This window comes from Carlito syrichta, unplaced genomic scaffold (genome assembly GCF_000164805.1).
Source record: "Carlito syrichta isolate Samal-C Ts95f unplaced genomic scaffold, Tarsius_syrichta-2.0.1 Scaffold303360, whole genome shotgun sequence".
Classification (NCBI taxonomy): domain Eukaryota; kingdom Metazoa; phylum Chordata; class Mammalia; order Primates; family Tarsiidae; genus Carlito; species Carlito syrichta.
The window spans coordinates 752,371-774,497 of record NW_007247456.1 but is presented as its reverse complement, the minus strand read 5'-3'; the positions used below and the strand labels follow the sequence as shown (position 1 = coordinate 774,497).

At 41.2% G+C, this 22,127-nt stretch overlaps 1 long non-coding RNA gene across 1 annotated transcript; it reads right to left on the bottom strand.

Moving 5' to 3' along the window:
* Window positions 1–1,948: 1,948 nt before the first annotated feature.
* Window positions 1,949–20,626, bottom strand: LOC110595678. Its single transcript, XR_002481977.1, has 3 exons — window positions 20,546–20,626; window positions 10,870–11,351; window positions 1,949–2,129 (listed from the first exon to the last, which is right to left on the bottom strand). It is a non-coding gene; the product is annotated as an uncharacterized LOC110595678 (long non-coding RNA).
* Window positions 20,627–22,127: the final 1,501 nt, after the last annotated feature.

Below are 22,127 nucleotides of genomic sequence, written 5' to 3'. Positions count from 1 at the left end.
TGTACTTTTTAAACTTCTAGATCTCATCCTTTTGCTTCCTCAGATCTCCCCACAGTTCTATCCTCCAAGCTGCAGCTTCATTTGGGCACCACCTGCTAGAATACCTCTGAATGCCCCCCATACAGCTCATGTCAATCATACCACTCTCTAGGCCTAGAGAGCAAACATACATCAGGCAGGAATTGAAGCTAACTTTTTTTATCTGTCATCTCAGTCCAGGGCTGGGCTTTGCATGTCAGAAAGGGGCTGTCACAATCATCTGTTTGTGGTTATCTACTAATCTTCATGTTCAAGAAAAGTTGGGGTAGGAATTGCTTTCTCATGACTAGACAAGAAAGAAAGAAGAAAAAAATGTTGAATCAGAAATATAAAACTTCTATCCTACCACTAAAGTATTAAATGTATCCTACTTTTTCAAAAACAGAGGAAGAAGAGGGAGAAAATATATATGAAGAGGGGTGGCTCAAGTTACGAAGGGGTCTATTTCCCATCTCTGGTTCTTCACGACCCCATCATGAACATACCCAGTGATGAGGGTCCCTAGTGGTGACTCTGGACCATTTTGCCTTGGAGCCTTAGTTTTCTCAACTGGAAAATGTGAGTGATTATCCCTACTCAGCCTGTCTTACTGGATAATAGGTGTGAAAGTGCTTTGTAAGTGTTAATTCTAGACCTATATGAGTGATGACTAATTTCCAAAGGCCAGGCCACCCCCTCCTCCAACCCTCACACTCATCCCCACCCCTAGTGTATTTCCTCTGCTAAAATACATGAAACCACTGGGGTTTGTAGAGAAGCAAATGCTTCCTTTTATACCCATGCTGTTGACTGATGTTGGAAGTGTCCCATGATCCTTGGACTATTATTAGGGAAGGTTACACTGGTAAAAGGAGGCTAAAAACAGCCGGCAGAGCCTTCATCAACCTTTTGGTTTCCCATTTCAGAAACCAGTTTTAAAATAAAAACTTTTTCCCTTAAAAAGAGCCCATTTCTGTAGTTCTTTACAACACACTGAAAGGAATGAGATTTTTGCTTTGCAAGATTGGGGAGTTTATCCTTCCTGAGTTTGCTCAGCCCGGCCCTTAACCCTGGAACATTTTTTGTTCCAAACTGGAACTTGAGCCTTGAAGTTCAGCCAAGTTGGGTGGACTTCCTGGTGCCTTCACTGCTGGCCTGTCTGAGCCCTGCCCTAGGATAAATGCTCATGACTCCAAATGAAGCAGAATCTCAGGAACAGTAGGAGAGCTGGGGAGGGAGGAGTTTGGGACTAAAGGACTCCTGGGTTCCTGCTCCTGAGTCCACATCTGTCTTTGCGCTACCCATGGGAATTTATACCTCCCACATTCTCTTTTCTTTTTTGTTATTTTCTTAATTGACAAAAATTATACATATTGATGGCATACAAGATGATGTTTTGATGTATGTATTATGCAAACATTGTGGAATGGCTAAATCAAGCTAGTTAACATAGACAATCACCTTATGTTTTGTGATGGAAACACTTAAAACCTACTCTCTCAGCAGTTTTTGAGTTTGCAATATATTGTTATTAACGATAGTCACCTCGTTGTGCAACAGATCGCTTGAATTTACTTCTCCCGTCTAACTGAAATTTTGTATCCTTTGACCAATATCTCCCCAATCTCTCCCCTGGCAGCCTCTGGTCATGACCGTTTTACTCTCTGCTTCTATGAGTTCAACTTTTTTAACACTCCACATAGAAGTGCCACATTTTCATCTGAATTACCCTCAGGCTCCAGGACTCCTGCGGCGGGCAGGCTGCTGAAATCATTCTTCTACTCACCCCCCTCCCCAACACATTTGAACCTCGCTTCATTTACCGCCCCCACCTCCTCCAAAGCAGCCGAGATATTTTAAAACCCTTGTTTTGATCTTCTTTGCATATCAGTTACACTATTTCTGAGTGTGTTTATTTTTATTTTTTTTTCCGGTGGTGAACCCGTTGCTTTGAGCTCTCTGCTCGCACGTTTCCACTTCCTCTCACTTTCCTGCACGCGGCTGTGGCCTCTGGGTGTGTGGCTCAGAGTAGGCTGGAGGATTCTCCTGGGCCTGCAGCCGTTGATAGTCAGGGGAGGTGGTGCCCACTGGTGCTTCATGGTTCCTGACATCTACAGAGACAATGTGACATTTGTGTTGTGCTTTTTGGTCCACCTTCCTAGGAAATAACCCTAACTACTAGTCTGGTGATGGGGAAAGAGCCCTTGACTGAGCATGAGGGAGGTCAGAGGTTTAGTTCCAACTCTGACATCAGCTTTGAGAAAACTCTCTACCCTCTTTGGATTGGAGTTAAAATTGTTAAAACCTCCATGGCTCTCAATTTCCAGAATTCTAACCAGCGTCGAGATGCTTTTCTATCAATTAGCAAAATAATTTATGTATTGAAGATTAGCTTAGGGTCGGCTTCTGGGATTAAAGTGTTGGAAACACAGGGAAGATTGAGGTACCCCACTTTCAAGAAGTGATGATTGAGATTTGTGGATTAAACCATCCCTTTGTGATAGGACCTTGTGAAATATGTGTGACGAGACTTGTGAAAAGTCTACACTAAACCTGTCATGACATACATCTGAGCCAACACACTTCCCAGCATTTTTAATATCACAGCATACTTAGAAAGTGATGTTATTTGTAGAGCATACTGGACAAATAAACAAGGCCACTCTTGTCTGGTGATAACTAACTCATTAATTTGGCTGCACTATACCTTTTCTGACCACTCCAAGGACTTGAAGCGACAATATATGGACCCATTTGAGGCCCATATTTGGGAAGTTTTTGTCTAAAGGATTAAGATAACTCCCTGTCTGACCAGAAGAACAATGGTGTTCTGGACTGTGAAAAAGCACAGAATTCTAGAGAGGTCAGAACAGGTAAGAAAGTGAATCCTAAATTCAGATCATGGGATTCAGAAAGAGACTCCACTATTTACCAGCTGTGTGTTATGGGAAACCACCAAAGCTCAGTTTCTTCTGTCTTTGAAATGGAAATAATAATATTCTCAATCTCCAGAGGACTAAATAGGGTAATGCACCTCAGCACATTCTAAGTACTTAATAAATGCTGTCTGTGATTATGACTAGTGTTAAACAAGAAATTAAAGGTCATCAGGTTTAATCCTCTCACTCGACAAAGGGGAAAATTGACTTGATCAAAGTCACACAGCTAGTTAGTAGCTGAACTGGCATTAGAATCCAAGCCTTCTGATTTCAGTTCTGTGCATTCATATACTAAAGGGTATGACCCTTAATTCTCTATTAAAAGCATTCAAATCCCTAAGTATTTAAGGTGGGTTCTCCTTTCCAGGAGACATTTTAAAGGTAGGACAATTCCTACTTGTCTTGAATTCGTTTTTCAGTGACCCTACCTTGAAACATGAGCTTGAATGAGATGATTTCTTGAAGGTTTGCCTCACATTTCAGGCAGGTAGCCAAGAACCAAGCTACAGAAGGCATGGAAATAGGTTCAGCGGTTGTGTATCTGGCATCTCAGATGCTAAAAGCTCCAGTTACTTGGAAGGTTGAGGCAGAAGGATTGCCTAAGCCCGGCAGGTCAAGGCTGTGGTGGCCATGAGCATGCCACGACAATCTAGCCTAGGCGACAGAGTGAGACTCCAACTCAAAAAAAGAAAAGAAAAGAAAAGAAATGTGCTTTCTTCCTTTCTTTTTTTTTTTTCTATGTTCAGCCACAAAGGATTGAGGCAGCTTATAGGAGTAATAAAGAGTACGTAAAAATAAACTTCAATATTTTAAAAACAGGCCATAGGATCTCTAGGCATATGTCTAATGTGGTAGCTTCCAGACACATGTGCTTATTTAAATTTAAATTTAAAGTAGTTAAAATTAAAGACAATTAAAATTATGTTCCTCAGGTTCATTGGCCACATTTAAGTGTTCAATAGCCAGATAAGACCAATGACTATTTATTGGTCATTGCAGATATAAAATAGTGCCATGATTGTTGAAAGTTCTATTGGACAGTGCTGTCTAGACAGACAACCAAGTCATATAGTCTTACACCATTGCAATTAATCAGCTGTAATTTTGGCTTTGAACTTCAAGTTGGCAAAGCCCCCCCAAAAAAGCAAAATCAGTTGTATCAGTATCAATTCCTAAGAGGAAGCAAAGTTTTCTAACACTTAAACCTAAAAGAATTTCTCATATAGGGCTTTATTGTAAAGGTCACTGAGTGACATAGCAAATAATGTCCTTAGAAACCACAAGAAACAATGTAGGAACAAATTTCAATTTCAATTTTTATATTGATTCGCTATAAAAGTTGAGGGTACAATTCATTAGAATTCAACTCAATGAAAACACTTCTCCTGTGAGGGAGTCCTAGAGAGAGATATATTAGCAACATTGGTCAAGTGAATCTGCTCTAAGGGAATGACATTTGTACTGAGACCTGAATGACAAGATAAAGCAGCCATTGTAGAGCTGGAAAAAGAACATACAAATGGAGGGAAAGGTAAGTGAAAAGTCTTCAGATCAGAAACATTGGCAAGATTGAGGAAGATAAAGTCCAGTGAACATTGAGGATGAGGCTGAGAGTAGAGGAAGATGATGCAAGGCAGGTAGTCAGGGCCAACTTATACAGGGTTTTACAGCTCATGGTGAGAGGGCTTAGCCAAGAGGTGACATTATAACTTGTGGCTTTAGGAAAATCAGTCTGGTCACTGCATGAAAAGCAAACTACAGAAGGCAAAGTGTGGGCAGGAGAAGAACATGGTGGTAGCTTGGAATAAGATAGTAGTGGTGACGGTAATAAACTATCGAAATTGACATATATTGTAATTTAAAGGTAACAGGACTTGTTGATGGAGTAAACATGGAGCTTCAGGAAAATAAAGCAAATGAGAATGACCCTTAGTTATTTGCCTTGACCAAATAGCTAGCAGACCAGTTACCACTTACTGGGATAGGAAAGATTTAGGGAAGAGGAATTTGGGGTGGGGAAGGAATAATTCAATAGTTTGGTTTAGGTCACAGTTTGTGTGAAATTCCTCTTACATATACAATAGAGTTATCAAGTCTAGTCTAAAGCTCAAGGGAGAAGCCAGTTCGAGATAGATTTGAGGTTATCTGCATATAAATGGTATTTTAAAGACATGGGACTCAATAATAAATTCATCTAGGAAGAGTATAAACGGGAGGGAGACAAGAACCCCAGAGCACTCCAAAATTTGATGTTGAGGAGAAAAAGTCAGACAAGGAGACAGAAAGGTAAGGGCAAACCAGGTGAATGTGATCACAGAAACATAGAGAAAGGTGTTGAAGTATAAAGGACCGATCCTGTCAAATTCTGCTGAATAGTCCAGTTAGTTGAGTACACACTGGCTTCGGAAACATGTAGGTCATTGATGATCTTGTTCAAGTGGAGTGATAGGGTCAGAAGAAAATTGGTGCTAAAGAAGTGAAGATAGGAAATGTGGATCTCACTTTTTAAAAAAATTTTCTTTTAATTTTTTTTTTTTTTTGAGTTGGAGTCTCACTCTGTCGCCCAGACTGGAGTGCAGTGGCCGCTCCCGGCCACTGCTGCCTCGACCTGCTGGGCTCCAGCGATCCTTCCGCCTCAGCCTTCCCAGTAGCCGGAATTACAGGCGCGCTACCACGCCCGGCTGATTTTTTGATTTATTGTAGAGATGAGGCCTCGCTGCCTAGGCGGGTCTCGAACCTGCGGGCTCAGGCAATCCACTCACCTCAGCCTCCCAAAGGCGCAGGATTACAGGCTGAGCCATCGAGCCCGGCTTGGATCTCACTTTTTAAGGTTTTTTGTTATTTTATTTTATTTGAGTTGTAGGGTACATGTGAAAATTTACTACAGAAGTAAATTGCATGCAGGTGAGATTCAGGCTTCTAGTGGGCTCTCTCTCCCCCTAATAGGACCAGATACCCAGTGTGTAGTTGTGTGCCCCTTATCCTCTCTTCCTCCCTCCTTTTGCAGTGTCCAGCTTCTGTTGTCCTCACCCTTGTGCTCATGTGACCAGTGATCAGGGCCTGCTTAGGAGTGAGAACATGCAGTATTTTGTAAGGTTTTTTGGTGAAGGCATCAAATAAATGGTGTGGTAGCTAGAGAGATAAGTAGGGCCAAGGGAGAGTGTCTTTTGGGGGGGTGTTATAAAAGCATATTTATATGCTGATGGGATAGATGTAACAGAACATCAGAAATTAGCATCGCAGGAAGGAAGTATGGAAAAAAGAAAAAAAGATAGGATCCAGAGGACAGATGGAAGGGTTAACCTTAGAACCCATGACACTTCTCCCACTGTAATGAGAGGGAGGCAACATATGTGGGTACAGATAAAGGTGGGTTGAGGAGTCTGTGGTGAAAAGATGAAATAATTCTCCTCTGATAGCAAGAAAGAAAGATTATAGTCCGGGGGAATGAAAAGGGTGGAGCACAGTGGATATTTAAGGAGAGAGACAAAGATGTGAGAGAGTTAATCCAGAGATTAAAATGTGAATTTTCTAGAAGTGCTGTAGAGCCCTCTGGCAGGGATCATTTGAGGTTTGTGATCACAAGTTTAAAGAGAACTGAATAGCATGGTCTGCAGTGCTCTAATCATTCTGCTGTTTAGGTGCAAGTGAAGGAGGAGTGAGAGGATAATTATATTTCACCAGGAGTGCAGCTTTGCCAGACATAATAAAGGGGAAAGCAGCATGGGAATTTGGGGTCTTGGAAGGAGAGTGACGGTGGAATAGAGTAGAGGGAGTTAAGGTTGGAATAAGAGCTAAGGCTAGTCAGGAACACAATGTCACTGGGCTCCACATAAATCCAAACTGTCTGCCTGGATCCATCAGTATGCCAAGAGTTTTTCTTCCCTCTACAAAGAGAGCTCATTATTGACTTCACCTGGTTTCTGCCACATCTAGAGATCCCCCTTCAGGGTTATGCAACCAATTAGGAACTTGAGTGCTGGGCACCAAACTGGGTAGAAGGGTCGTTCCTGAGCACACTCTGCAGCCAAGCCGCAGCACGTGACTGACACCTAGGAGGCAGTGTGGCTGGCAGAAAAACACCCCAGACGTGCAGAGAGAAGACCTGGGTTTTGGTCAGTTTCTGTGGGTCTTACCAGATGAGAAAGTTTTCTCATACTTTGAGCTTCTGTTTGCTCTTGTTATAGCTCCAGTCTGGCCTAAATAACAGCTTCTTACACAGATCGAATGAGATGGTGAATGTAGAACCATTTTCAAGTGTTAGGGAGATGTGAAAAATTACATTGTTATTATGACTCTGTAAAGTGGCACCAAATGCAAATTTAAGGCATTTGCTAGAGTGAGATTGATTTCAAATGTCAACAAATATAGGTCACCATGGCTTATAAACAATTTGCCTTAAAATTAGAAACTGATGAAATGCTTAAAATGAACAGCAGTGCATTTCAAAACAGAGGCAATGGGAAGCAACGTTCTCTCTTTTTTGTGCAACATCCTTTGAACCCAGGTTCTCACAGGACCAGGATATTGCTGCGGTTGGCAGCCCAGTGTGCTTATAACAGCACAGGACTAATCCCTGAATCACTCTGTAATCCTCAGTGAGTAACTTTTCCTTTGGATACCTCAATCGTCTTCTCTGTAAAGTGGGAAGAATCGTACCACCTGCTATTCAACTTATAAGGGTATCAGGAAGATTCTATTATTAAATAATATTAACTGAAAAGTACTTTTGGTTACTCTGAAGAGCAATTGGCATACATTTGAAGTGCCACTATTATTAAGTGTGAGGCAATCCTTCCCATCCCCACCGTGTCCCAGGGCTACAATGTGAGCTGTGTGACAGGCTATTTTTAAATTCTCATCTCTGGAAGCATATGGCCCTACACGGTGCCAAAAAGAGAAAAATGACCTGTTTCTGTTTGTTTGCCTGTTTGTTTTGATGTGAAGGAACATTTTCTATGTTCCTGCTAAAGACTGTTCTTCCTACTCTAAACCTCTAAGGTGAGTGTTTAAGATTTTCTACAGCATAGTCTGAAACAAACATGGAACTATAACTTGTTCAGGCAATAATAAAAGACAACACTTGGGCAATAGTGTATTTATACAGATCTTCTATCTCAATTAAGACATTGCAAAAATACTAGAATGATTTCACTTTTTATGATTTTTTTCTCTAGTTTCGTGGTAATTTTGCTTGCTCAGTGGCAGCATTTTAGGCTTATTTTTGCAAATATTAGAACACTTATTTCATAAAATAAGTTCCTTTGTTTCAATGTTACCTACCAAAAATATTGTTTCAGTGTTTTCCTGGTTGTTTATTATTATTATTACTTTTGTTTCTATGTTTTCTTACTATCAGGCACTATTGGCTGAAGCCCTTTCCTACTCCAAATAAATAGTATTTCTATTATGAACTTTATTTTTTGCTGCCCCCTTGAACTGACCTGACTTCACCCCACCCCACCCCCGCTGTACTATTTGGCAAGACTATTCTGAATCTTGTCAAACTTCCCACTCATTGGATTTGATTTCTGACACCAAATCCCTGGAAAGATATCTACTGATCAGTTGGAAAAGGAAAGAGATGAAAATGCCTATTTCACAGGTTTCAGGGGACCTGATTTTGGGCAAGAGCAAAAACAACTTCCCCGGTTGAATTAAATAAGGATCCTTAAAGTCTTTTATTTTCTTTCTTTCTCTCTTTCTCTCTCTCTCTCTCTCTTTCTTTCTTTCTTTCTTTCTTTCTTTCTTTCTTTCTTTCTTTCTTTCTTTTCTTTCTTTCTTCCTTCCTTCCTTCCTTCCTTCCTTTCCTTCCTTCCTTCCCTCTTTCCTTCTTCTTTCTTTCTTCCTTCCTTCCTTCCTTCCTTTCCTTCCCTCCCTCCCTCCCTCCTCCTTTCCTTCCTTCCTTTCTTTCTTTTTTCTTTCTTCCTCTTTGAAATTCAGGATCCAACTTTCTTGTCTTTGGGTCAAGTGATAGGTAAAGATAGAATCGAGAAGGTCTCATGGCACTTATTCAATTAAAAAGGTAATGTATCAAGGCACATGATGAGGTGGAAGCAGACTTTGTATGTTCAACTAAATGTATCATGAACATGTAAGGAGAGTCAGTGTGGAGTGTTCTATATGACCATGGGAGCCAATCAGGAAAATTCACAAAAGTGAAAAATTGAAAAATGTGTGGGGCTACAGACACATCCAACATGGGGAATTTCTTGCTCAATCAGCAGTGAATGCTCGTCATTAGAGAGATTCAGAAAGAGGGTGGATGACCCCTTCTGCTGGGGATGTTGCAGCAAAAAATTATTATGTTGGCTTCATGTGAAAGCGGGTGACCTTTATGATCCTGTCCAGCTCTGATACCGTGGCTCAGTCAGCAGCTTCACATTTTTTTTAATAGATAGACAAATAGACATTGTTCACCCATTTGGGATTTTTAAGAATCTTCCAATGTTTATATAAAGAGAATCCATACTTGTTTGCCCCTCCTTGCCCAATTTAACTCAAATCCCAAAGTTTAGTCACCAAAGTAAAGGAAGGGTTAATAATATGACTTGCCGTCCCCCTACAAATAGAACTATCTTTCACTTACGTGTCATTCTTTCTCCATCTCCATTGGTCTGGTCTAGAGCCACATCATCTCAAGCCAGAGGCCTGCAGCAGCCCTCTTCCCTCCTGAATCTCTCCACAAGATCATTCTTTACACAGTCCCCACAAATTATCATTTCATCATCACCTATCATTTGTCTAAAAACTGTTCTGTCTCTCCCTTGCTTACAACTCTCCTCAATTCTTAAATCCATAATTTCAAGCCTGACTGGAAATTCTAACTCCAAGTCTATGGGTCTACCCAAAGTCCCTGAGTAAGCTGTTGACCAGTTGCTTCAGTTGTGCTGTACCCACAAAGACTTTCTTCACCTTCTCTGTCTACTTCATCACCTGACCTGAGCCTCCCCTCCTCCAGGAAGCATTCCCTGACTTCTCCACTCCATCCATTATCTCCCCCTTCTCTGCATTCCTAGAGCTGCTCAGGGTCTTTGATTATCATTTAAGTAATAAGTACTTCACAGCCCTGAGGTGTTATATATCTGTTTTCGGGGTTGGGAGCCGGGGGAGAGGGGTGTGCCTTGGTTTCCCAACATTGGGTTGTAAGTTCCTGAAGGGTAGGGACTATCTCTGACATTTCCTTTGAAAGCTGCTGTTGCTTAGCACACTGTTGAATACAGAAGAGTAGCAACAATTCCGCACACTCCTGGCAGGCTTTAGAGTTTACAAAGCACTTCTACATGTCGTTCATTTAATGCTCTCAACAAGTAGGTGAGGTCTGCAAGGCAGATGGTGAAGAGTATATTATGGGTGAGGAAAATGAGGTTCAAAGAGCTTGTTATACCTGCAAGTACAACAGGTATTCTGCTTTCCCAGTAATAACCATTAAATGAGTAAATAATAAACAAATCTTGCAGTTCAAAAATATGTGGCTAGCCAAAGAGAAGTGGCCACATATTTGGCAACTGTCCCATCATGTTGATGTAGGTTGACCTCTAATCCAGGCTAAAGAATCCTCTTTGTTTCTGTCTTACTGACAAATAGTCCATGTATCTTTGACTCTGGTCGTGTTCTACTAATGACATGAGATTCCTGTGAGAGTAGAGAGTGCTTTGGGATGTGTTTCTATGGGAGACTAAATGGAGATTAGTACTTCAGACATTGCTCTGGGCATTCTCTGGGTCTGTCCGTCTGGAGGCTTTTAGGAATCTGTGACCAGGGAAGACAGAAAAGACAGGGCTTGAAAGAGATCTTAGATACCAATTGGACTTCAGTATTCTTCACTTCTTTAACTACTCGATTTATCCAATCACATTTAAATAAAATTTAAAAGACTTTGCAAATGTGTTTCTGTTCCTCTAGAAATTACCTCTGAATTTTCTAGTATAAACGTCTGCCAGCTTTGTTCAGCCAAGTTCCTTTTCCCCCTCTTTTCTTTGACAATGAAAGCAGCTTTGGTGCCAACGCTCGGATCTGGCAGGTGTTTGATGACACATGTTCTGTGATAAATGTTTATTACATAAGTTCATTCAAGCTAGCTACCAGAGCTTTTGAGGCATCATTGCTACTTATCATAAAATTGTCCTTGAAAACCAGAAGCCCAAGATATTCCCAAAGGATCTATTTATTTTCTTTCTTCTTTTAGGTTCTCTGTGTTCCCTCAACGTCTGGTGCAACGGAGAAGTCAAGAGATGGTGCTTGCATCCTGACTCTGTCACAAGCTGGCTGTGTGACCCTGGGGAAGCCACTTCTCTGCTCTGAGTGTTCATTGCTCATTTGTAAAATGAAGAGGTGGGAGCCGTGATTGCCAAGGTCTCTCTAATGTCTGACATGCCCCCACGAGAGGACAAACTGGTGGGGAAAAAAGCAATTTCAGTCAAGCAGAAACACATGCTTGCCTTTCCTCACCCAGAATGTGCTTTACATAACTGAATTTGCTTCCTTTTTTACTGGCTCACCCTCCAGTCAGGAGGGAGGGGAGCAGCCCTGCCTGCCCCAGCTTGGAGAGGGCAAATCTACAGGTAGAGATATGGGAAAGGCCGTGCTGTTGAGTGAAGGAGAGGCAGATGCCATGAATTACCTAGACTTCATCACAATTCTTATTTCTTTGATTATTTTACATTAAAGTGAAAGGGCATTTCAGGATATTTAAAGTATAAAAGCCTACAAGAGAACTGCTAAGAAACTTCCAGTCCCATGATTATTCTAGGTAAGGCATTCAGAAGCTTTAATTCTGCAAATTGGATTATTTTTGAGAAAAGTATAGAAAACAAAAACATGCATATTACAAATTTTAGAGTTATCACCGTGATATTCTTTTGTCCCAAAACTTTCGACTAGCCCATGTGGAAACTTGTTTAGGTTTGTCCATCCATTAAAGTTTTTACCGTAATAGTTCGCATACCTTGTTATTGTCTTCATTTTACAGGTTAAGAACCTGAGGTGTGAACAGGTTTAACAACTTGTCAGAATATTCAAATTGTAGGTAGCAAAGTCGAGAGTTAGCCCAGATCCTTTACCACCTGGTCCAGAAAGCTCCCTGCTAGTGTACTTTAAGGCATTCTTCCCCACTTCCCCACAGAGAGCTCTTCTTGGCCTCAGGCAGACAGATGAGTAATTATCTAAAAGCCTGAATCAGGGATCACATTCACGTTCTAAAGTACTAACATAGAATCACAGGCACTTAGAGCAGTGAAGTTCCCTAGACATCATGTAAGCTTTTTTCCTAAGCTGAGTACCTTTCTGGTACTCTGAGACAAGTTGGATGAAAACGAACACTGAAATTTTTATCTCCCACTGTATACTGTTCAAGAGACTTGGTATTAAAAGCCAAAGGGATTTAGAAGTTGGATCACTAAATAGAAGATCAAGAGTTATTTTTTCAAGTCACTTAGTAATCCTGCTAACCAGGATTAGACAGAGTTTACTTTTGCCTCAGTTTCTTCAATGACTTCTATTAGACAACTTCACCAAAATATGGTAGAGGGACCAAGGCAGAAATAAATGTGACTGTCCATGAGCTACTCATTCTTAACCTTTGGCATGTTTTGAAAATGTGTTGTGAAATGCTTACCATCAATAATTCCATCACCGGGCAGTAGTGAGACTGGGGATTGTGTAAGAGGGAAAGCAGGGCATTAATGCTGTGTCATTCAGGAGTCTCCAAACTTCTACTGAGGGCAGTACATTCCACAGGACCCAAAGACACAAGGTCCCCATAAAGTTTTTCCAGAGAAACAAAGTGAGGTCTGAGGACAAAAGGGGAATGAAAGTGCACTTCTTCCCTTGCATCAGATCAGTAAAGTGGTACTAGCGGCCTAGTGTGGATACTCCCAAGCTAGCGCATCTGTCCTTTCTGCGGAGGCCCAAGGTCAATGTTACACTCTTGGCTGCTGCTAGGCAACTCTTCTGTATACCCCAGACAGCAGCTTGACCTCCAGGTACTTCAAATGTCCTAGGTGAAGGAGGCGGCTGGTACAAGGGAAAGAAGGACAGAACAAGGAGGCTGAAGACCCAACTCAAGTCCCTGTCTGCTTCTTGCTAGGCCTATGACCCTGAGAATGATCATATCACCTCCTGGACCTCCAGGCTCTTCCTTTCTACCAAGGACATATGACATCTGCCCCATGGATTATGCCAAGCTCAGAAGCAATGAGGGATGTGAAAACACTTTGCAAACTATACACAAGCAAGCGACTATTAGTAGAAACCCATTGATCTGATTTGCAAGCTCAGATGGAAGGTGTTTCCCATTTAAGGAATGGCACTGGGGTATGACTTGTGGTTAGAGGCAAAACTAACACTGAAGATAGTCCCAGGCAGGTGACAGAGGAGAACTCTTGAACTCTGGTTTGTGCCAATCACTGTCAGCTATAAGCAGTGTTGTGATGGAAAATGTTTAACTGTCCTATAATGGTGAGAAAGTCCTGAATTATAGGTTTTGCCGATTTCCATGGTAAATGCTTGCACCATGGCAGGATACTTCCACATTCAAGCTATCAATGTGACACAATAATCATGGAGTGAGGAAAAGATGTCCACACTGGCTCTCATGTGAGGTGCAAGCCTGCACAACCCTGGAAGTTCTTCCCAAGGCTCAGTTTGGTATAATGAACTATGGAAGTCTTCTTGACAAATGAGACTCGGGTTGTAACATACAGCCCCAGAGTCTGCTCTTTGTATAATTCAGAAATGAAAATTATTCTAGCATCCTACGTAATGTTTCTTAACTCTCAAGTCTGATGACCTAAGACATCGGTAAGCAAGGAAGAACAGAACACAGCATAAAAATGGAGGCCAAGAATCTTAGAGCGGTGTTAGCAATCCCATCTGTGTGAACTTGTACAAGTCACCTGCTTTTTCTGAGCCTCAGCGTCTTTCTTTTCTTTCTTTCTTTCTTTTTTCTTTTTTTGAGAAAGGTTCTTTCTTTATTGCCCATGCTAGAGTAAAGTGGCACGATCATAGCTCACTGCAGCCTTAAACTCCTGGGCTCAAATGATCCTCCCACTTTAGCCTCCTGAGTAGTTGGGATAACAGGTGAGTGCCACTGTGCCCTGCTTTGAGTCCGTTGGGGGAACCTGGGGAATCTGCATTTTAAACAAGTGCCCCTAATTCAGTTGCAAGCAGAATCTGACCACAAAACTTTGTATGATGTGAAACTTGATGGAGCGGAACAAGGGAAGAAGTCTCTATTGATTCTCTGCCAGGTACTTGATAGAAAGCAACATTTCTTGAGGGAAATCCTAGCTGTGCAGGGAGACACCTTTATAATCCACTTTCTGGTCAGGTTTCTTTCTTCCTTTAGTACCATATCACTGTTCCTATCCACCCAACCACACACCACACAGGATGGTCAAAATATACAGCTGTGCCTGGGTTGGGCACACAGAATGCAACCACTCAGGCTTCTGCAAACAGTGAAACCATCTCCTGCCTGCCACCCAGCTCCTAGCCAAGGCCAGCACAGAGAGATGATTTCAGAGAGATTTGTCAGAAGCAGTGTCTATCTACCCACTCCTTCAAATATCCTAAAGGAAGCATTCTGTTGATCTGTTGATCAACACAACACCTAAGGTCTGTACCACTTAATCAACACATCCTAATCTCGACCTTATTGTCCCGAGTAAAACAGAGTTCCAGCTTTCATCCACCTATTTGTTAATAAACAATTACCAGGCTCCAACTATGTTAGACCCATAAATATAGGTGAAAATCTAGAAAGAGTGAGGTATTACTTCTTTCTTTTTCCTTTTTTTTTAAGTAAGGGTCTCACTCTGTCACTCAGGCTGGAGTGCAGTGGCATGATTATAGCTCAACACAGCCTTGACATTCTGAGCTCAGGCAATCATTCCACCTCAGCTTGCTGAGTAGCTGAGACTACAGGCACATGCCACCACATCAACTATTTTTTTTTTTGTAGGGATGAGGTCTTGTTATGTTGCCCAGGTTGGTCTTGTACTCCTGGGCTCAAGTGCTGGTCTTCCCAAATGCTGGAATTACAGGAATGAGCCACCACACTTGGCCAAGATTCCATTTCAGTCTTTAAGAAATTAATAGCCTTGGATATTTAAGTAGCCAAAAAATGCTCAGTATCATTAAATCATCAGATAAATGCAAATCAAGACTACAATGAGATACTACCTAATACTAGTAAGGATGACTATCATTAAAGAGTCAAAAAACAAAACAAAATAGGTGTTGGCATGACTGTGGAGAAAAGAGATCACTTCTACACCGTTGGTGGGACTGTAAGCTAGTTCAGCCTTTGTGGAAAGCAGTGTGGCATTTTCTCAAAGAACTAAAAATTGAACTTCCTTACAATCTAGCAATCCCACTTCTGGGAATATACCCAAAGGAACATAAATTGCTCTACCAAAAAGACATCTGTACACATATGTTTCATTGTGGCACTATTCAAAATAGCAAAAACATGGGGCCCATCAAAAGTGGACTGGATAAAGAAAATGTGGTACATATACTTGAAATAATATTACACAGCTATAAAGAAGAACAAAATAATGGCCTTTGCAGCAACATAGATGCAGATGGTGATCATCATACAAAGTGAACTATCACAGAAATGAACTGAATACCATATGTTCTCACACATAAGCAGGTCCTGATCACTGGTCACATGCATTAGCACAAGGGTGGAATCTGCAGATGCTAGACACTGCTAGGGAGGGAGGAAGGTAAAAGGGAGGGGTCACATGGCAATACATTGGGTACCACCAGTGAGACCATCATCAGGGAGAGGGAGAGCCCACTAGAAGTCCAGACTTTACCTGCACACAATTTACTTACGTAGTAAATCCTCACAGGTACCCCATAACTAAAATAAAATAAAATGGCGTTCATACTCTTGCATGAGTCAGAAACTAAGCAAATGGTGACAACATCATGTGATAAGTATGCCTGAAACTTAAAAGTATCGGGGCATACAAAGGAGGGAAAGCCTAACCATGGTGGCTGTTGGAAGAGGATCAGGAAGCTTCCCAGAACAGGAAGGCAGCAGATTTGCTTGCAAAGAAGGAGAGATTTCTAGGCAGAAGTCGTGGCCTGTGCAAAGCATGGCAGCACAAGAGGCGATGATATTGCTGGGGGAACACGTAGACTGTTGTTACCGGAACAGAGAATCTGTGGGGGGTGTGGCTGCAGGTCAGGCTGGAAACAATGCAGGCGAAACTCCTCAACTGCAAGGCCATGGGTCTAGATTTCACCTAGAAGCAATTGGCAGACTTTGGAAGATGTTCAGAAAGATTAGGTTTGCATTTTTTACAGATTAGTTTCTAGAGAGGTAATGTAGAGAACAAGTGGAAATAACAAGAAGGCAAGAAGCCATTGCAATGGTCTAAGTGAGAGATGATGGGGCCCAGAACTGAAGCAGGGGTGTTGGGGGTGGGGAGGAAAGGAAGGGTTTCCAAGAAATCAAAGAGACAATATCTCTAGGACAAAGTGAATGTGAGGGGGAGGCTGGGGCAGAGTCACCTAAATAATCTGAAATTTTCTGGCAGGGCAGCTTTGTATACATGCCGTTTTAACAGAGATAATGAACACAAGGGAGCGAACCACTTTCAGAATGAAGTTAATTAATGGAGTTTGGATTACGCACAGTTTGAGATGATTCTGGAATATCCAGGTGAGGAAAGTTAGTCAGTAGTTAATTTGTTCCTGGAGTACAAAAAAGGAACAAGATGGAAATATAAGAACTTTCCTGCATTAAGTTTCTCAGTGATATATTCCTTTGCAAAATTAATACCAGAAAGTTAATTTTCTGTCTCTCTTCAATCAGAAAAAGAAAAGTATGTAAGTCATAATGTTTACTTTTTTGTCCTGTCTGCCAGGAAACTCAGATGTATTTCATACTCAATTGCAATAACTATACTAAATCTTACAACTCAACACATGTGATTTCTTGCCATTTTTATAACTTTGATTTATGATTTACAAAGTAACCTCTTTGGTATATGTCCTATATTGAAAACTGCCTCTACTTCTCTCTGGTAGTAAAAAATTATGTATGTTTTCACCTGACATTAAGTTGGGCCCTATTTACTTTAAATATTTTTAAGACTCCAGAGGAAGTTTTTTTTGTTGTTGTTTTGTTTTTTTACAATCTATGAGAATAACTATTTTCCCCCAGGCATAAGAGAGAAAACAAAACAAAACAAAACAAAAAAACTCTCTTTGAAAAGGGAATTTATCCTTAGGGACTAGTAGTGACAGCCAAGGAGCCAGAAGTGTATAGATTATTATAGAAAGCTATAGTCATTGATTGAAAAAGAGCATCAAAATGGTATGAGGAACAAAACCTGAGCAGATGAGTCTCTACTTCTCAGCCAGGTAGAACACCTTATTCCCAAGACAAGGCATGGCCATGGCAAAAATATCATCATAAGGTTTTGAATAAATTCCTTTCAGGTTATTAAGGGATATCCTTAACCTTGGAGAAAAAAGAATATGTCACAGTAATTGCTGTTTTTATCATTTAAAAATGCTCTTAGATTCATTATCCATCTTAATCTTCTCCAGTGTTCTGATGAGTAGGTTAAGGCAGAAACTACGTTATTTATATTTTAAAGACACGTATTCTTGCAAAATGTTACTTGGCACCAATTGTCAGAATAGAGTACTGGGCTGGGCTTACTTCCCTTTGCTAAGACATTCACAGTTATGAAAGTAGAATAAGGCCGGGCTCGGTGGCTCAGCCTGTAATCCCGCACCTTTGGGAGGCTGAGGTGAGTGGATTGCCTGAGCCCGCGGGTTCAAGACCCGCCTGGGCAGGCGAGACCTCATCTCTACAATAAAACCCAAAAATTAGCCGGGCGTGGTAGTACACGCCTGTAATTCCGGCTACTCGGAAGGCTGAAGCGGAAGGATCGCCGGAGCCCAGCAGGTCGAGGCTGTGGTGGCTGGGAGCGGCCACTGCACTCCAGTCTGGGCAACAGAGTAAGACTCCAAATCAAAAAAAAAAAAAGAAAGTAGAATAACAAGAGTAAAATGATGCTCCCTTATTTGCACCCAGCACTCTGCAATTCTAGAGCACTACCACCTCCATCACAATGTGTGGCCCTCACAACCAGCCTCTGAAGTCAGCTGGGGAGGATTTATTACCTCCATTTTGTAGATACAAAAACTGAGCCTCAGAGGTGCACTATATATTGTGCTCCCTCTTAGCTATCTTGGTAGAGTCAAAAGAGGAAACATCATTACTCTGTACTCCTGACATACCCCCACAGTGCCCAACAACTTGGAATCCTCTTGAGCTTTCCAAAGGAGGCCCTCCTTCAGGCTTCAGCAGCTCATTTACTGGCATTGTGAGATGCTAATTATAGAAACTACCAAATGGACAGTTTTCACTCATCTGACTTCCCCCTTTCACTAATGAATGCAGTCACTCCGTCCCACAAAATCAATAGTGGGTTAGAGTCCCTTTTTTCCTTCTGATAGAATTTACCTGCCTCCGGTTTCATCAGGCAAGAGGTCAAAGTGCAGCCAGTCAATAAAGTGACAACCTAAACAATGTTTAAAGGAGTCAGTGAAATTAAGAACATTGCATCCTATTAGGCCAGGCTCAGCAGAACTTTTTAGTCATGTGACCACATGTAAGTCACTTTACCTCCCTGAGTCTTGCTTCCAAATACAAAATAGGTAAAAAATAGCCTTTGTCCTGTCTCATCTTGTAGAGTGGTTATGACATTCTAAGATCATAGTTGGGTGTTATTAGCACCTTGAAAATATGCTCTAAGAATGTGAGGGGGATTCAGTCCTCTTCATGCAGGAAATTCCAAACCTGTAATTCAAGGGGAGAGAGATAGCATAGGAAAAGCATGAGTCTCATGGAACAGAAACAACTGGGTGCGGCATGCAGTGAGGCCTGCATCGTGGTGAGAAGAGAGACACTGGGGTGACATGCACTGCTATTCAAGTCCCTTTTCCACATATGCCCATGCTGACAAAAGTCACCAGAAAATACAATCAGAAGCTTCTTTAAAAGAATCAATTATACCAACAATTGTACTCCTCAAGGAAGATAAAATTTACATACTTCCTGCAATCAATCAATCCCACAGACTTCTTGACACTTTAATCAGAGACTCTGCAAACTACTAAGTGATACATGTGGGCTTTTTTGTTTGTTTGTTTGTTTGTTTGTTTGAGAAGACAGACTAGAGGTGAGAAGGAGACACTGGGCTCTTTAACACATGTAAATGAAAACATCATCTTGGTCTATCAAGAGTTATGATGAACTCTCAGTTTTCCATTAGGAGACTGGAATTTTTAAATCATAAACAGTATAACCAGAAAACCTCTTTGAGGTCATTTTTCTACTATATCCTTTCCCCTAACCCATTTTTCAGAAAAGGAAACTAAAACTCAGACAGACATGACCTGCTTCCAGTTATATCACAAAGTAAAATCAGATAAAATCATGATCTGTGTCCTTTGCCACATTTAACTCAGCATACTTTTACTGAGCACCTACCAAACTCTTGCCAGAGAAAAAAGAATGGATAGCCACAGAATATGTCTTCAAGGAATTCAGGGTCCGTTAGGGAGACAGATTTATAATAATAAGTAAATTGTTCCAGCACAGATTTGTATGTTAATGGTACAGAGCACTGTGAGAATACACAGAATTCAGAATGGCTAATTCTGTCTGAGGCTGTTGGTGAAGGCTCTTCCCAGAAGTGGGCATTTGAGTGTATTGGCAGAGAGCGTGGAAGAGCATTCCAAGCCAAGGGAACAGAATGAACTAAAGCAAGGGGATAGGTGAAAACACAGCATGTGTAGAGGGCCCCACACAAACAGTTTGAAACAGATGGAGGATTTATAGAAAGTGCTGCAGAATCATCTCAGGGGATGTCAATAGGTCTCAGTTGTCACCCTCCTCCACCTCATTTGGCATGCTTCCTGGGGCTATGGCCTGTGTCCACCTAATGGGCCAGTACAACACCTGGCCAAGCGCCAATGGCATGGTGGGGCTTAATGAATTCCCTTTGAAGATGAGAGGATTGTGAGGGAGAAAAGAATTTGCCACTCAAGTGAGTCAACTGGAACGGAAGGTGTGTCCTAGCTTCTGAGGCCTAGCACTCTGACTGGTCAACCAGACAGCTGAGAGCCGAGGTCACCTCCCATGGGTCCACTGGGTTCCACTTGGGAACATCAAGTCTTTTTTCAGCAAGTCGTTCCTAAGCCACAACACTTCTGGCTCACCCCTTGCCTGTAAAGTTTGACCAACATAATTGATCCCAGAGCTCATTTCTGTCATACCCATGGTTTCCTAGGGAGTGATGGAATATGCAGGCCTCCTTGGAGCCCCAGAACAGCCTGGGCCTCCTAGAGGATGGCACAGAGGAGTATGGAAGAGGCAAACATAAATAGCCCTGCGCTGCTGTAGTCATCCTTTTGGGTGCTCTGAGTTTCCTGTCCTGAGCTAAGAATTTCCTGTGGGGTTAGCTGAGGCATGGAAAGATAAACACAGCTTTAAAGTGACACTCCTCATTGGAAAGCTATAGAACTTTCAAGACACTGCTTCTTCCTACCTTCTGATGAGTGTGTCCAGGCTTCCCATCGTCACACATTGTGAAGGCTCTGGAAGGGGCTTATGGGAGAAGAGAGAGCACTTGAGTATGGAGTATCCCTCAGTAGCCTTTCCAAATGTGCTAGGTCTACAAAATGTCGAAACAGCCAGGCAAATGATGCCAAGATTCACTGTGGCAGAGGGAACCAGACACCCCCAACATTCACCATTGAATATTCCAACAACCCGTAGTGACTAAGGTTGTTTCTATTTACACCTGGTTCTTTTGCTTTTACCTTACCATTGCATTAACAAATAAGATCCTTGAGTAAGCAAAACAGGTCCCTTACAGATTCTCTTGTAAGAACACACTCCTTAATCTGCTACAGATATGTAGAATCAAGAAACATTTATTCACCTAGGTTTTTCAAAACACACCTCCAAGTCATTTTCACCATATTGTTGTTATGATCTGAAAAATCAAGTGTATGCAGAAGCAGGCAGCCCATGGCTTGCAAGAGAATGAGAAGTGGACAATGAACAAAATTAAAAGCAAGTCACATATACAGTGAGTGTGTTTATAATTTATGTAACTGACAAAGGATAACTGTATCCAGAATACAGGAGAAAAAATTTCTACACATGCATAAGGAGAAAAAAAATAGAAATAGATTGTCAGACATATCAACACAAAGAACTCAGAAAAGTAAGTAATTCTTAAACAAATGGTAAGATGCCTACCTTCACAAAAAAAATCAAAGAAATGCAAATTAGAAAATTAAGAGATGGCATTTCACACCCATCACATTGGCCAAAATTTTAAAAGTCTGACAATATGAAATGTTTGACAAGATAAAGCAATAACAAACACATACACAATGATGATAGGACTATAAATGGATAACACCATTTGGAAAGAAATTTGGCAGCATCTATTAAATTTGAGGTTTAATGTACCTTATGTCTTAGCAATTCCACTCTCAGGTATAAAACCAAGAGAAGTTCTTGCATAAATACGCAAAGTGCCTTGTACAAGGATGTTCACTGCATCATTCTTTCTAAGAGGGAAAGCAATTTAAAAGCTCATTAATAGGGAAATGCTTAATAAATTGTGATATTCACACAAAGGGATATTATATAAAGTTAAAGTGAATGAACTAAAACTAATGTATCAATATTGGTACATCTAAAATACTGATGTTGAGTGATAAAACGAAAATTTCAGGATAAATCAGTATTATATCATTCATGCAAATTTTAGAAACATGAAGCAACATCACATATTGTCTTGGACACATACTTAGGGAGTAAATGTAGCAAACGAGGGCAGGATAGAAACACATTGTTTTGGTAATGGTAATTGTTCTGGGGAGGAAGGGAAAGGACTGAGAAGAGGTGAACTGTAAAGAACTCAGTTGTTTGGGGAGTTTTGGGGTTTGCTTGTTTAAAAAGCCATGCAGGCATAAGGAAATGTTAACATTCTTAAAAGTCTGAGTGGTAAGAATATAAATGAAAGAGTCAGAACAGGTTCGGTTTGTGCTGCAGTAACAAGTCTCAGCAGCTTAAAAAAACTAAGATTTCTTTTTTGCTCAGACACTGTGGGC